The sequence below is a fragment of the Euwallacea fornicatus genome, unplaced genomic scaffold (genome assembly GCF_040115645.1).
Source record: "Euwallacea fornicatus isolate EFF26 unplaced genomic scaffold, ASM4011564v1 scaffold_123, whole genome shotgun sequence".
Classification (NCBI taxonomy): Eukaryota; Metazoa; Arthropoda; class Insecta; order Coleoptera; family Curculionidae; genus Euwallacea; species Euwallacea fornicatus.
In genome coordinates this window covers 56171-69264 of record NW_027096091.1, presented here as the reverse complement: position 1 = coordinate 69264, position 13094 = coordinate 56171, and the positions used below count along the sequence as shown (strand labels likewise).

The 13094-nt window shown below is 34.1% G+C and overlaps 1 long non-coding RNA gene across 4 annotated transcripts; it reads left to right on the top strand.

Annotated features, from left to right (window-relative positions):
* Window positions 1-608: 608 nt before the first annotated feature.
* LOC136350147 (uncharacterized) lies at window positions 609-12798 on the top strand. Of its 4 annotated transcripts, XR_010734096.1 has the most exons (4): window positions 609-772; window positions 1030-1226; window positions 7370-10473; window positions 11015-12798. It is a non-coding gene; the product is annotated as an uncharacterized lncRNA (long non-coding RNA). The 4 variants fall into 4 exon arrangements; XR_010734095.1 differs by having other exon boundaries at window positions 7370-12798; XR_010734094.1 differs by lacking the exons at window positions 7370-10473; window positions 11015-12798 and adding an exon at window positions 2836-5080.
* Window positions 12799-13094: the final 296 nt, after the last annotated feature.

Genomic DNA, 13094 nt, shown 5'->3' with positions numbered 1-13094 from the left:
CTATCGACTATTAAAATCCTGTTACTATAAACTGGAACATTTTATAATCATAAGTTTTCTTAGTTTATTGTGTACTATTTAAATATATGTCGGATCATCAATAGGAAGGTTTTCCATGGTGATATAAAGTATTTAGTTCACTTTTAAAAGCAAGAATAGAAAAAGTGCAAAACTCACGAATTCGTTACTACACGAACGCTTCTCGTCAATTGCCAATCTAATCTGCCTGTCCCTTTTCGGTTTCTCGTTTTCCAGATTTCGCGAGTCCTTCGAATCCGAGGGGTAAGGTATTTGCTAGTCCCTGTTTCCCACGAAGGCCCGCACACATGGCCTCTCAATTTCGCCCTTGATGGTAGCGACCTCGTTCGACAGAGCTTTTCCTTAAGGTGGCCCTGTCAGCTTGCCCTTCGTCATATTATCAGCTAGTAATGTTACACTTTATCACTTAAAGACTAATAAATCTCCGACATATACATATTTACTAATACCTAAAAACTACTCTACATCCTAAAGATAAACTAAGGTCGAACAGCGAAAACACTACGACTTCTAACCCGACAAACATATCGAATGACAATTATGACATTTACATGTCAGTAATCGGACCGGGAAAGTTCGTAGTTTGTTTTTCATTAGCAGAAAAGTGGAAATTGACTTCAACTATTGGATCCGAAATAAAAATATAATCTCATTTAAAACCGAGAAGCACAAAATAAGAAAGGGTCTCATCCCGATCGATTAAGAGAATATTTAACGAAACAAGAAAGAAGAGGTAAGAAAAAAAATGAAACTCATTCCTAGAGGGTTTTCCAATGATTCCTCGTTTACAAAATGTGTGCTCTCCTATTCCCGATATATAGGAACTAATAATAAAATTTCGTTTCCTCCCAACGCAATCAAAACTTATCATTAACATTGTCCTAAAGTAGTAGATCTTTCATAGAGGACCACATTATTTTCATCGAGCTTCGATTCATCGACTGTTCCCCTGTAATTGGGATTTACCCATAACTATTCCTCTTATTTTAGTGCACAGAAACCACAGCCAAAACATGTGATACTGCCGCGTTCTACCCCGACGAAGTTAAAAAGATTCTACTAACCACTAGAGCAAGCAACTATCATTATCCTTCAGAGTCTTCGGGATATAGCATCGGTTGGGTCCTCAATTTCTGGGATGGTTGAGAAAGTAGGGCTTTTTCCACGGCTCCATGGCTTTCACCAAGGTACGTACAGTCAACTTTGGTCCATCATTTTTACTTGCAATTTAGAATAAGTAAAATTGGACTTTCTTGCGTTTCAAGTGTTAACTGGATGTGCCTGACTTTCTGGTGGTTTGAGCCCTAATCATTTAACAATTTTTTTATTCTTCCAAAAGCAACCACATCTATACTTTCAAAGAGTTCTCATATATTTTGCATTTATTTGGACTGAGAAATTTGCTTTTTTTATCTTAGGGTATTGTTTTATTAACAATGTGAGAAATGTTTATCGGAAGATAATATTTATTTAAGTAAAATTACAATAATTTGTGTTTAAATTTCCATTATATTAAATTAGTTGATACATCTTTATCACGGTTCTCATTTATGTGGCTACTACAATGTATCAACAATGTGTCTTTGAAATAATCCACCAACCTTTTGTTGGTAGTTTAATAATTGAAAATTGTAACATAACAACACATTTTAAATAGTGGCGTAAAAAATAACAGTCATAGATGACAAAACAGTATTAATTAATATACATGTTACGATTTAGTCCAGGAAAAGAAGATAAAAAAAACTCAAAGAATACTACACCAATATTCTATTATAAGTCTAAACATCAAGAAGCTCCTTTAATTAGTAATTCTAACCATTTATATTGCAAGTTTGCTGGCTCTGCAATTTCCAAGGAAATATTCGATTTGCAGTCTCGTGGGAAAGGATTCCTATGACACGAATTAAGTTACTTCTTTTCGATTAATGGTTTTTTTAAACGAATTTAAAAACAACTTTATTATCTTGCAAGAAATAACATAAACTTGATCAGACTTACAGCATAACTACTTAACTGAATATTTTGACAATAATGAAAATCTTAACTATTCTAAGGGTGGTTTTATACAGTTATCTATCGATGAGGTCTTAATGAGGTCCAATATAAAGTCCAGTGGTATATATTGATAATGTCATTGGATGGGCTGGTGTGGACTACATGACTTCTTCCTTCTTAAGTTCAGAAAACGTGGGTTCCGAGGTTTTCTGAGGTGGTGGCGTTTGTTTCATGAAGCAGTTCAATTTGTGATTTTTGTATAGATATCTTAAACATACAAGAGACGAAACTAATAGACAGATTAGCAAAGAGTTTGTCCATTGGTGGGTGTTTGGTCCCTTCTTGGAATACGTTTCCAATCGTAAGGCGTTGGAAAGCTGATGAAGTCTTTTTAGGTCTTCTAACTTCACTTTCTTGAGGGTTAACTGAATGTTTTCTGTTATTGTTAATCTTGGTACGTTTACTATCGGGAGCTCTAATATGTATTCTTTTTTGGTGGTTTCTTCCTTCTTGTATGTATTTCCATTAATTATGATATACCATTTTTTCAAAGTTATAATAGTGGGTTTGGAGATTTTGAGGAATCCATTATTTGCACAGAAAGTTTGTACTGTGTCCGGTATGGTGGGTATGATTAGAACGTCACTTCCACTTATCTGCTGAACATGGGTTTTTTCTACTAATACATGGTCCCAGGAGCATTCCATTTTCCCTCGGCGAACTAGGTTGGCTACGCAGGGTTGTTGTTTGACTAGATAGCTTTGTTGACACATATACCAATCTTCAATTTTGTTACAGTCTTCGGAGGTTATCCAAAAATTCTCGGTGTTGAGTAGTAGATAAGGATGATGATTTGGTTTTGGATTGGGACGAAGTACATATGGAGGTATCTGTATTGAGACATCGTGATTGGAATATGAATTTTGAATAATATAATTTTTTTTTACCTCTACTTGTGTTCCAAAATAATTGTAGTAGTTAAGTTTATTTCTGAATTTAATAATTTTCTCAGAGCCATATAGGGCATTTAATTTATATATAGTATATTTTTTAAATTTTTTAGAGGAGGAATAGATGGATGTAAAATATTTATTTTTGTAAAAGTAACTGTATTCTCGATGTTATCAATTATATGCTGAACATTCAGAAGTTGCCTAAAACTCATGTCTACTATATTAAAAATCATGTTGTGTTATTGGTCAATATCCAGTTGTTGCGATATTTGTTTTATTTCCAAATTGAGTTAATCTTGACTTGATTTAATATTTTGAATTTTATTTATATAACTGTCTGACAATGGCTTTAGGAAAGTTTTCTGGTTGTTAAAATCTGGTTCTAGAGTTTTGTTGTTGTTTTTTAGATTATTTAAATAGTTGACAAGGAAGGTTTTATCATCGTTATCTAAAGTTCCAAATAACCATATAGAGGTTTTACCAATGATGTTGAATATACCTCGCTTAGTTCGATGTAGTTCTTTAGTGATGTTAAAGATACCGATCCTTTGGGTGAGGTGTTCTAAGAGAATCATGCATTAATCAACCTTACGTCTAGTGTTAACAGTTTTACTTGAAATTTGAGAGTCATTTGAGATTATAGAATGTTTCATAGAATGGTTAATTACATGCCTAATTTGGTGTAGAGTTAATAAAATGTTAGTGGTATTTACATGATAAATGAATGTATGTTTGGACGTGATTATTTTCGATTGTCCTAATGATATGGGAAGGATGGGATTATCTACGGGTTTTAGCTTTAAGATAAATACTGAGGGGAGTATCAGAATCACAGTTATCGTCGTTAGATTCATGATTCTCTTCTCCTGAAACAAATAGTTGGGGTTTCAGATAATTTTTATGATATGCTTTATTTTTTGACTTAATTTTATTGTTTGAAATTTTTATTGGATTTTCTGGTTTTTGGTATCTATCTCTGGTTTTTCTTTCGTTTCTGTTTCTATGCGCTTTTCTGTATAAATCCTTATTGTTATTAATTTTGACGTTTTCTTTTCTGTTTTTATTAGCTTTTTATAAGGATCGTGTTTGTTTGTTTATTAGTTTGTTATTTACGTCTTTTTGTAAGGTCTTAAGGTTTTCAATGTGTTCTAGCATATATTCGTTGATTTTGTCCGCTTCATTTAATTCAAAAGGGTTCTTGTATGATATTTTCTCTCTAACAATTTGGAAAGGTGAATATTATGTCACGGAATGGATAGAATTATTATAAGACAAAAGAGCGTAATTCATTAGTGTTATTACGTTTTCTTTGTTTATTTTTCTTAAGGGTTAAAATTATTTCTGATAAAGTAGAATGAAATCTTTCGACAGGACTGTTGCCTGATAAGTTGTATAATGTGGTGTAATGTATTTCAATATTATGAGTTTTACAAAATTCTTGCACAAGATTATTTTTGAATTCATGATTGTTATCTACAGTGATTTTCCTAGGTATTCCAAAGTGCGTTATATAAATATTACTAATTTGTTGAGGATTTTCACTGCGGAAACGCTGTTTATTGGATAAGCTTGTCTAAATTTAGAAAATTAATCTAGGAATGTTAGGAAATATTGACTATAGGTTTTGTAAACGTCGATATAATATATGTGGTCAAAGGGTTCATCCACCTAAAAGGAGTAGGTTTAAAAATTAACTTATTGGGATGCCTTTCATATTTAAAGCTTTCAGACAAGTTTCACATGTGTTTATGTATTGTCGTACGTTATTGTCAATATTTGGCCAGTATAGGTATTTTTTTATTGCTTTTAAATTTTCCTGAATTCCTCTATGAGATGTTTTTGATTCGCGATATAGTTGAATTTTTACTTTTTGTTCTTCAACGTCTGTTACATCAGTTAAGAAGTTATTATATATAAAAAGTTTAAAGGAATTATTTTTGAAAGACTTAAATTTATGAGTTCTAAATCTTTATCCAAGAAGTGCAAGAGCAGTGTGTGATGTTTGGAATTAACCAATTTTTAATCAGATTGCAGATATCCTGTTCCGTACTATTGTGGTTAATAAATATTCTTAATTTTGGTTTATTAAATATTTTTTTCTTTTATAACTTTGAGATTTTTGTTTGTTTGTTTATTATTTATAAATATTAACTGGGTTTGGTGTTGATTGACACATTTTTCTACACATGGTGCTCTTATTATAGGCTGTTCTACGCTTGGATGTACAGTATTGCTATCTTCTTCTTGGTCATTGGTGTTATGTACCGTTGATCCGTTCGTCAATCGTTCGTTGTTTGAGGTTAGTTGTACGCCTGGTGGAGCTGTGACTTCCTTATTAATGTCTTTACTCCAGGAGTCGATTATTTCATTTATGTCATCTGCATCTAAATGAGGTTCTAACTCGTCGTTATTAAGACCAAGATTTACTAATAGGGAGATGTCGTCTGGGTAGTTTTCTGGGATAGTGTTTTCTTCTGCATGATTGATGTGTATTCGGGATAATGCATCAGCGTTGGTGTTTAGTTTTCTTTTTTTGTATACTATTTCGTAATCATATTTTTCTAGTTTTAGTCTCCATCTTACAAGTTTGGAATTGGGTTCTTTAAGGGAGAATAACCATTATAGAGGTTTATGGTCACTGATGATCCTGAATCTTTTCCCAAACAAATAGGGTCTGAAGTATTTTACAGCCCACACAATTGCCAGTAGTTCTTTTTCAATAGTGCTATAGTTGGTCTCTGCGGAATTTAAGGTACGAGGAACATATGCTATAGGTAGATCGCTACCCACTGGCCTCTGGGATAAAACCTATAGCATCTATGGCATAGTTTGAGGCATCTGTTGTCAAGTTAGATGGTTTCTCAAAATCTGGATACTGTAATATAGGGTCGTTCATTAGGACGTTTTTGCAAGTTTCAAAACCATTCACGAATTCTGGACTATGAACGATCCTTTCATTTTTCTTTAGGCATCGTGTCATTGGTTTTGTTAGTTTTGCAAAATCCTTAATGAATTTTCTATAATATCCTATTAGTTCCAAAAATGATTTGATTTTTTTACTCGTTTTAGGAATCGGATAGTTCTTTATTGTATTTATTTTGTTCGGATTTGGTTTTATGCCTTCTGGAGTTATTATCTGCCCCAATTCCATGTTTTTACGCAGAAACTCTGATTTGTCCAATTGAATTTTCATTCCAGTTTTTTTTAGGCATTTAAAGATTAGTTTTAAGTTATTGATGTGCTCTTGTAGAGACGTGGAAAATTTTATGATATCATCCATATATACAAGACATTGTCCATCACCCTTTGGAAGGTTGCCGGCGCATTTTTTAGTCCAAACGGCATACGGATATATTCATAGTGTCCGTTCTTTACACTGAATGCTGTTTTTTCCATTGAATTCGGGTGCATCTCGATTTTTGTGGAACCCGGAAGCCAAATCTAGGGCGGTGAAGTAACTACAACGTCCAAAATATCTGATATTTTTGGTATTGGGTGCCTATCGTCTATGGTTTTTTCATTTACTTTCCGGTAATCTATTATGAGACTCTCCATTTTTGTTTTTTACTGGCATCCATTTTCTTTGGTACTATCCATATCGGGGATGACCAAGGAGATTGTGATGGTATTATGATTTCGTCTTTCAGCATCTTGGAAATTTTATTTTGAATTTCGTCTATGTGAGAGGATGCACATGTAACTTAAATATAATTATTTTCGGAATTTCATCAGATAGTTTTCTTTAAAAAATGCCATTTAAAGAAATCCATTATAGGTGAATACTAAACACTTTAACGTTTGGCGAATTCTTCCTAAGAATTGTCGTTACCTCGCTTTGTATCAGTCGTTGCGGCGACGTTGCCATTTTCCTCACTTTCCGAAAATTGAAATAATTTTCACCTTCTTTTGTTATAACAAACGTTTATTTTTATTTATACGGGGAGCGGCTCATATTAGGAGGCGCCAATTTGCCATTGGGGAAAATGTTTCCTCAATTTTTTTTCGTTTTTTTTTTTAAACGAGAAGCGCTTTAAACTAATTACACAGAGATATATACGAATATGATTTTGAAGTTGTTAAAACTAAAATTACTTTGTTAATAACTCGAGCATTTCTCTACCACTTGCTTAATGAAATTTGTTAATGTATGATAATCGATTTACAGGTAAAAATTATAACAAAAGAAGGTGATGAGAGAGATGGTCAATTGTTGCTATTATTTATCAATTTTCTACGACATTGAGTACAAAGGAGATGATGAGGGGATGTTCGAAGGGTTAATTTACGTTTATTTGTTAATGTAAATTAACCCTCCAGCATCCATTAAAGTCGGCCTCTGGACCGACCTCTTTTTGGGGGTCTTCACACTCTATTTTTAGATCCGGAAAAATGACAACGACAAGACATATTGGAGTCATCCCCCCAGATAACGGGGACAAACGGAGGAATCATAAATGGGGCACCAGCACCGATGAGGCCTTAGAGGTCAGCGTTGCCTTTTAGGGTTTAGATGTCCGTAATAACTCAATAATTCTGAAACCGATTATGCGTGTATGATTTCTTGCGGTAGCGGCGTTGCCATTTTGTTTTCTTTCTGACAATTTAATAATTTTCAGCTTAGGGAATTAGTGAATTTATATTAGGAGGTATACACGTTCGAAAAGATAGAGGTTTAGCGTTCTAGGGTTCAGTTTTCATTTCATCTCATCGAACTGAGAAAATTATCCCAGAATAAGGACAGAGCTTCGGAAATAAATTAAACTTTTTCTGCGATATATCAGGGGGGACATTTTCGCATAAGGCACAAAACTGACATTTGACGCACATACAGGGTGTCCTCGAATTACGTGGCCAAAATAATACCGCAGATTGTTTGAGTGAAAATAAGTCGATTTAACTAAACTTCCCTCAGTCCAAAAGTTGATAATTATGGAGCTACAGGGTGTTAAAGTTGAAAAAAAAATCACATTTTCTTTAATATCTTTCGATTTCTTTGAGTTAATTTCACGAAATTTCATATTTGAGGGTGTTTTAGGATACGAAATTCAAATTTATTAACGATTTAGTTGTTTCTTCTAGGGGGCGCCACAAGCGACCATTAGGACACATTTAAATCTCTGTAACTTTTTCGTGCCACGGTGTATATTATTTTGGTATTTAAAAACCTTTTTCCCTACCTTTTATACTTAGAAAAGGTATACTTTATTGACGTCGCTAGAAGCAACGGTTTTGGAGAAAAAATGGATCTAAGCCTGATGATGCATGCAAATTACCTTAAAATTATTTTCCGTTAAAAAAAATTAAGTTTTTCAAAAATAATTATTAGTAAAGGTATAACAATAAGTTTTCAAAATCAGATATTATTAAATAGAAAACAAAAATAATAATTAACAAAGAAACAACAACAAGCGAGAATAACACTTACTAATTAATTAAATTAACTTATGTAAATTGTTGGTTTAATTTTTTTTCATTTAATCTGCTATCATAACAAATGTTCAAAGTGTTTACCATTTTCCTGTATGCATAAGTTCATCCTTTTTAAGAAATTACATTGTACTCTAAACAATATTTCAGGGGTATTCTTCAATAATTCCACTTCATGAATTATTCTTGCTTCCAATTCTTGTCGCGTATGAACTGGAGATGCATAAACTTTTGATTTCAACGCACCCCATAAAAAAAAATCACAGGCTGTCAAGTCTGATGATCGAGCCGGCCAATTCACAGGTGCATCACCTCCTCTTCCAATCCAACGTTGTGGGTATTCCTCATTTAAATGTTGTCTTACATTTAAAGTAAAATGAGGAGGTGCGCCATCATGCATAAACCAAAGATCACGACGAAGGAGTAAAGGCAAATCTTCTAATAAGATAGGTAGAGTTTGTACTAAAAAGTTCAAGTAGTTATCACCATTCAGCGTATTTGGCATTACAAAGGGACCAACAATAAAATTATCTACTATTCCAGCCCAGACATTTGCTTTAAATCGATGCTGATAATGAGTCACTGTTGTCTCGTGAGGATTTTCATAAGCATAAACATGTTCATTATGCATATTAAAAATACCGTATCTAGTAAAAACAGCTTCATCTGCGAACAAAATTTTCTTACTAAAATTTGGATTTTCGATTCTTTTGTGGATTATGAACCGACAAAAATTTAAACGTTGAGCAGAATCCACGGGCAATTGTAGGTCTTGAACTTTTTGAATATGATAGGGGTGCAACAATTGTTCTTGAAAAACTTTATGAACTGGTGATTTCGAAACTCCCAATTGCAGTCCTACACCTCGTGTACTGGCCTTTGGATTTCTTTGAACAGCATCCAAAACCTCTTCTTCCATTTCTACTGTACTTATTGTTCGTCCGCGTCCAGAATCTGCATGCCTAGGTTCAAACTTGCCATTTTCGCGGAGACGCCTTTCAATATTAACAAAAGTTTTCCGATTTGGAATTCTACGGAAAGGATATTTTTCCTTGTAAACTCGTACACTTTTTTGACTATTACAACGGCAAAGTCCATAAACTAACAGCATATCCACCATTTCAGAATAAGTGAATTTATTGGCCATACTTATGGATATTTACAGGAACAAGAAGCGAAACTGACAAGAAAAACTGAGGGCTAAATAAAAAAACTAACATTTGAGAAACAAATTCAAGTGTTAAAATGTCAATTAAAAACATAGCCAACTGAGTTATTTACTTAAAAGTGCTAACGCAAATATGCAGCGCATTAGAATTATGCGTTTTTCTCCAAAACCGTTGCTTCTAGCGACGTCAATAAAGTATACCTTTTCTAAGTATAAAAGGTAGGGAAAAAGGTTTTTAAATACCAAAATAATATACACCGTGGCACGAAAAAGTTACAGAGATTTAAATGTGTCCTAACGGTCGCTTGTGGCGCCCCCTAGAAGAAACAACTAAATCGTTAATAAATTTGAATTTCGTATCCTAAAACACCCTCAAATATGAAATTTCGTGAAATTAACTCAAAGAAATCGAAAGATATTAAAGAAAATGTGATTTTTTTTTTCAACTTTAACACCCTGTAGCTCCATAATTATCAACTTTTGGACTGAGGGAAGTTTAGTTAAATCGACTTATTTTCACTCAAACAATCTGCGGTATTATTTTGGCCACGTAATTCGAGGACACCCTGTATAATCATTAATATTAGTTAGTTTCGAGCGCCAAGGGGGGACGAAGATTTTTAGGGTTTATGTGATTTTTTTTTTTTGGAAAAATCATCGTCATCAACGGATTTGTCGAACGCACAAGTCATACAGTAACAAAGTAAACATTTAATAATAGATAACAAAGAGTGTTGGAGCATTGTTACTATTATTATTCTTATTATTGTTACTGTTATTTTCGGCCGCATCATAAGGAACGTTATTCAGGGCGTTTTCCCGCGATCGAATGAAGTTATAGGACGTACGGATCTAGGGAGGTCTGGAGATGCGTAATGGAGTAAAAAGGTAAGATTTTTACTTTGAGATTCTAAGATTAAGTCTCCGCTCGTTACGAAACGAATTCAAAGTATATTTCGAATTTTCAAAATACATCAAGTAGGCCTTATCAGAGGCACAAAATGAATTATCCTTTCAGATAAAGTACCTCGTTGCTGCTTGGATTAAAACCTCATTCCACATTTAATTATATAATTTTCACCATTATTTTTATAATATATATTCTTTGCCTTTCCATTTGAAAAGTGATTTTTTTTAAGCTCTTACGCATTTGATGCTACCGTTAATATTTTTGTCAATCGTTGGATAGGAGTGAGTCGAGAGTTCTTTATCTTTAAAGCTTGCCGATTCACAATATTTCACGTATTTATTTTACATGGGTCATTTTTAAATTGCCGGAATGGGGTTTTAATAAAAGTAGGCCGAGTTATAAAGGGGGCTCACTTGAATTTTGAGAAATCTTTGAAAATTTTTCAAATTCATTTCATAGAAAAGCAGCAGTTTCATCCCAGAATCTCAAAAAAAATTTTCAAGGTTCTTTGAAATTTAGGATTTTTTGCCCAATCCGGCAACACTGTACGACACCAGGTTTGGCAAAGAAACAGATGCAACACAAAATTACGTCGAGGAAGAAATCCTCCAGGTAGTTTGACGAGGAGTCGGCCTCTCGACCGATCCTTCTTTGCTGGGGGTCTTCGCACTCAATTGTTAGATCCGGTAGAGCGACGATAAGACACGTCGGAGTCATCTCCCAGAGAGCGAGCAAACGGAGGAATTATCAATGAGGCCAACACCGATGAGACCGTTCACGACGCCCCTCGAAGAGGTGCAGCAACATATGCCGCTGCCGTTAACTGGTCCGAATCCTGAGCGAAAAGACGGCGGGAGCCTAGACTAATTTTACTAGTATATATCACCGGATTTAGCGAGAGAATGGTTCTTCGCGGGTGGCTCCATCTGTGTTAATCGTGTCGAATCGTAAAAAACGTACGTTTCCGGAGGGCGATCTCAGAGGGAGCTGATTGTCACAAGTCGAAAAGTTAACAGAAGGGAAAGTCCCAGACGGGAACCACCCATCCTATCGTCAAAGAAATTATTCATTAGTTCTTTGTTCGTGTATCAGGAATGGATCAATCCTTTTGTTTTAAGAGGAAAAATCCACATTCAAACATTTACAGAGTAAGTATGAATATATCTAGATATCATCGAAAGAAAGGCGGTTTATTCACGAAATCCTCCTCGAGTCGTTCACACAAAGGGGTTCAAAATGGGGGCCGAGACAGAAGATCGACAAAAAGAACGTTAAGGTATATTAGGTAAGAACCTAAAATCAAACTTTAACATAGCATCAAACGAGGAAATCTTGGAAGTAGCAGCAGCAAGGGGGGACACCAGTAGGAGGTGGTTCGATATGGTTATCGAGGCTGCAGGTAGTGAGGGTGTCATCTACACATGGTAATGGGCGACTCACTCAAATAGGTAAAACGTAGGGTTCATAGAGCGAAGCACCTTCAATTATGTGAACCTAGAAAGAAGATTGCACCACTAAGCTCGTATTTAAGGTTTTAGAAGAACCCTTAACGAGCTAGTAAGCAAGTAGTACAGGGAAATTTTGGTAAAAAATTTCAACATTTGCATTAATTTGCTCCTTATTAATTGATTCACACATCTAGCTTTTACAAAAGACATACTTTAACACATTTTCAGTAGGTAGGTAGGTCTTGCTCAATCAGAACTTTGATTCGAAACAGTCTCAGTTACTAGCAAAGAGGTAAGAGGGCATTATTTGCTCCCTTTAGCAAACATGTTACATGTAACATGTTTTTTACATGGGTTCTCTATGACAAGATCAAGGGGGGCCAGGGATATATCGAAGTTTTCTTTATTGACTCTCTCAGGGGGAACAGGGAGTTGGGATTTGTTAGTAATTTTTTAGTAATTTTTTTTCAGCAGCAGAAATAGCATTTAGTAAATTTGTAAGCAAGGTAAAAAGGAACAGGAACATGGTGGAGAAGAAAAGATCTAAGGTAAGCATAGAAAGTTGATTTCAATTTGAATATCGAGTGCTTATTTCCAACATGGTACGAGTAAAAAGGGTTACTATTATACAGAAGTAGGGTCTCTATGTAAGGAACTAATTTAGAAAGGGCCTCGTCACTTTACCCAGGTCCTTCATCAATTGTTGTTAGAATGTAGTCAGAAAAAATTCACAATACAACAGTAATACAAAGTGTGTGTAACATTAATAGCTCAATATTTTAACCCAAAAATTAGGCGTTCCTCCATTTTAACAATAAAATACCTTCAAATTTACAGACTTTTTTTTATTTTATAGGGAACGTAAGAAACTGTAAAATATAGATAAATAAAACTAATAATTTCTTGTAACTCTAAGTTTTTATAGTTAGGACATAAAACGCATTGTTTATAGTTGTTTGTAGAATGGATTTTTTTCTCAATTTTTTTAGCATTTTAAATATATATTATTTTTTTATTCTTTAAATAAATTGTAATGTGTTTGTAATATGTAGGGTTACTTCTCTGTTTATTTTATATAGCTATTTTAACAAAAATCATTTTTTACCACAGGTTAGTTCTATATTTCAGTTTCTTCACTATATTTCAGCAGA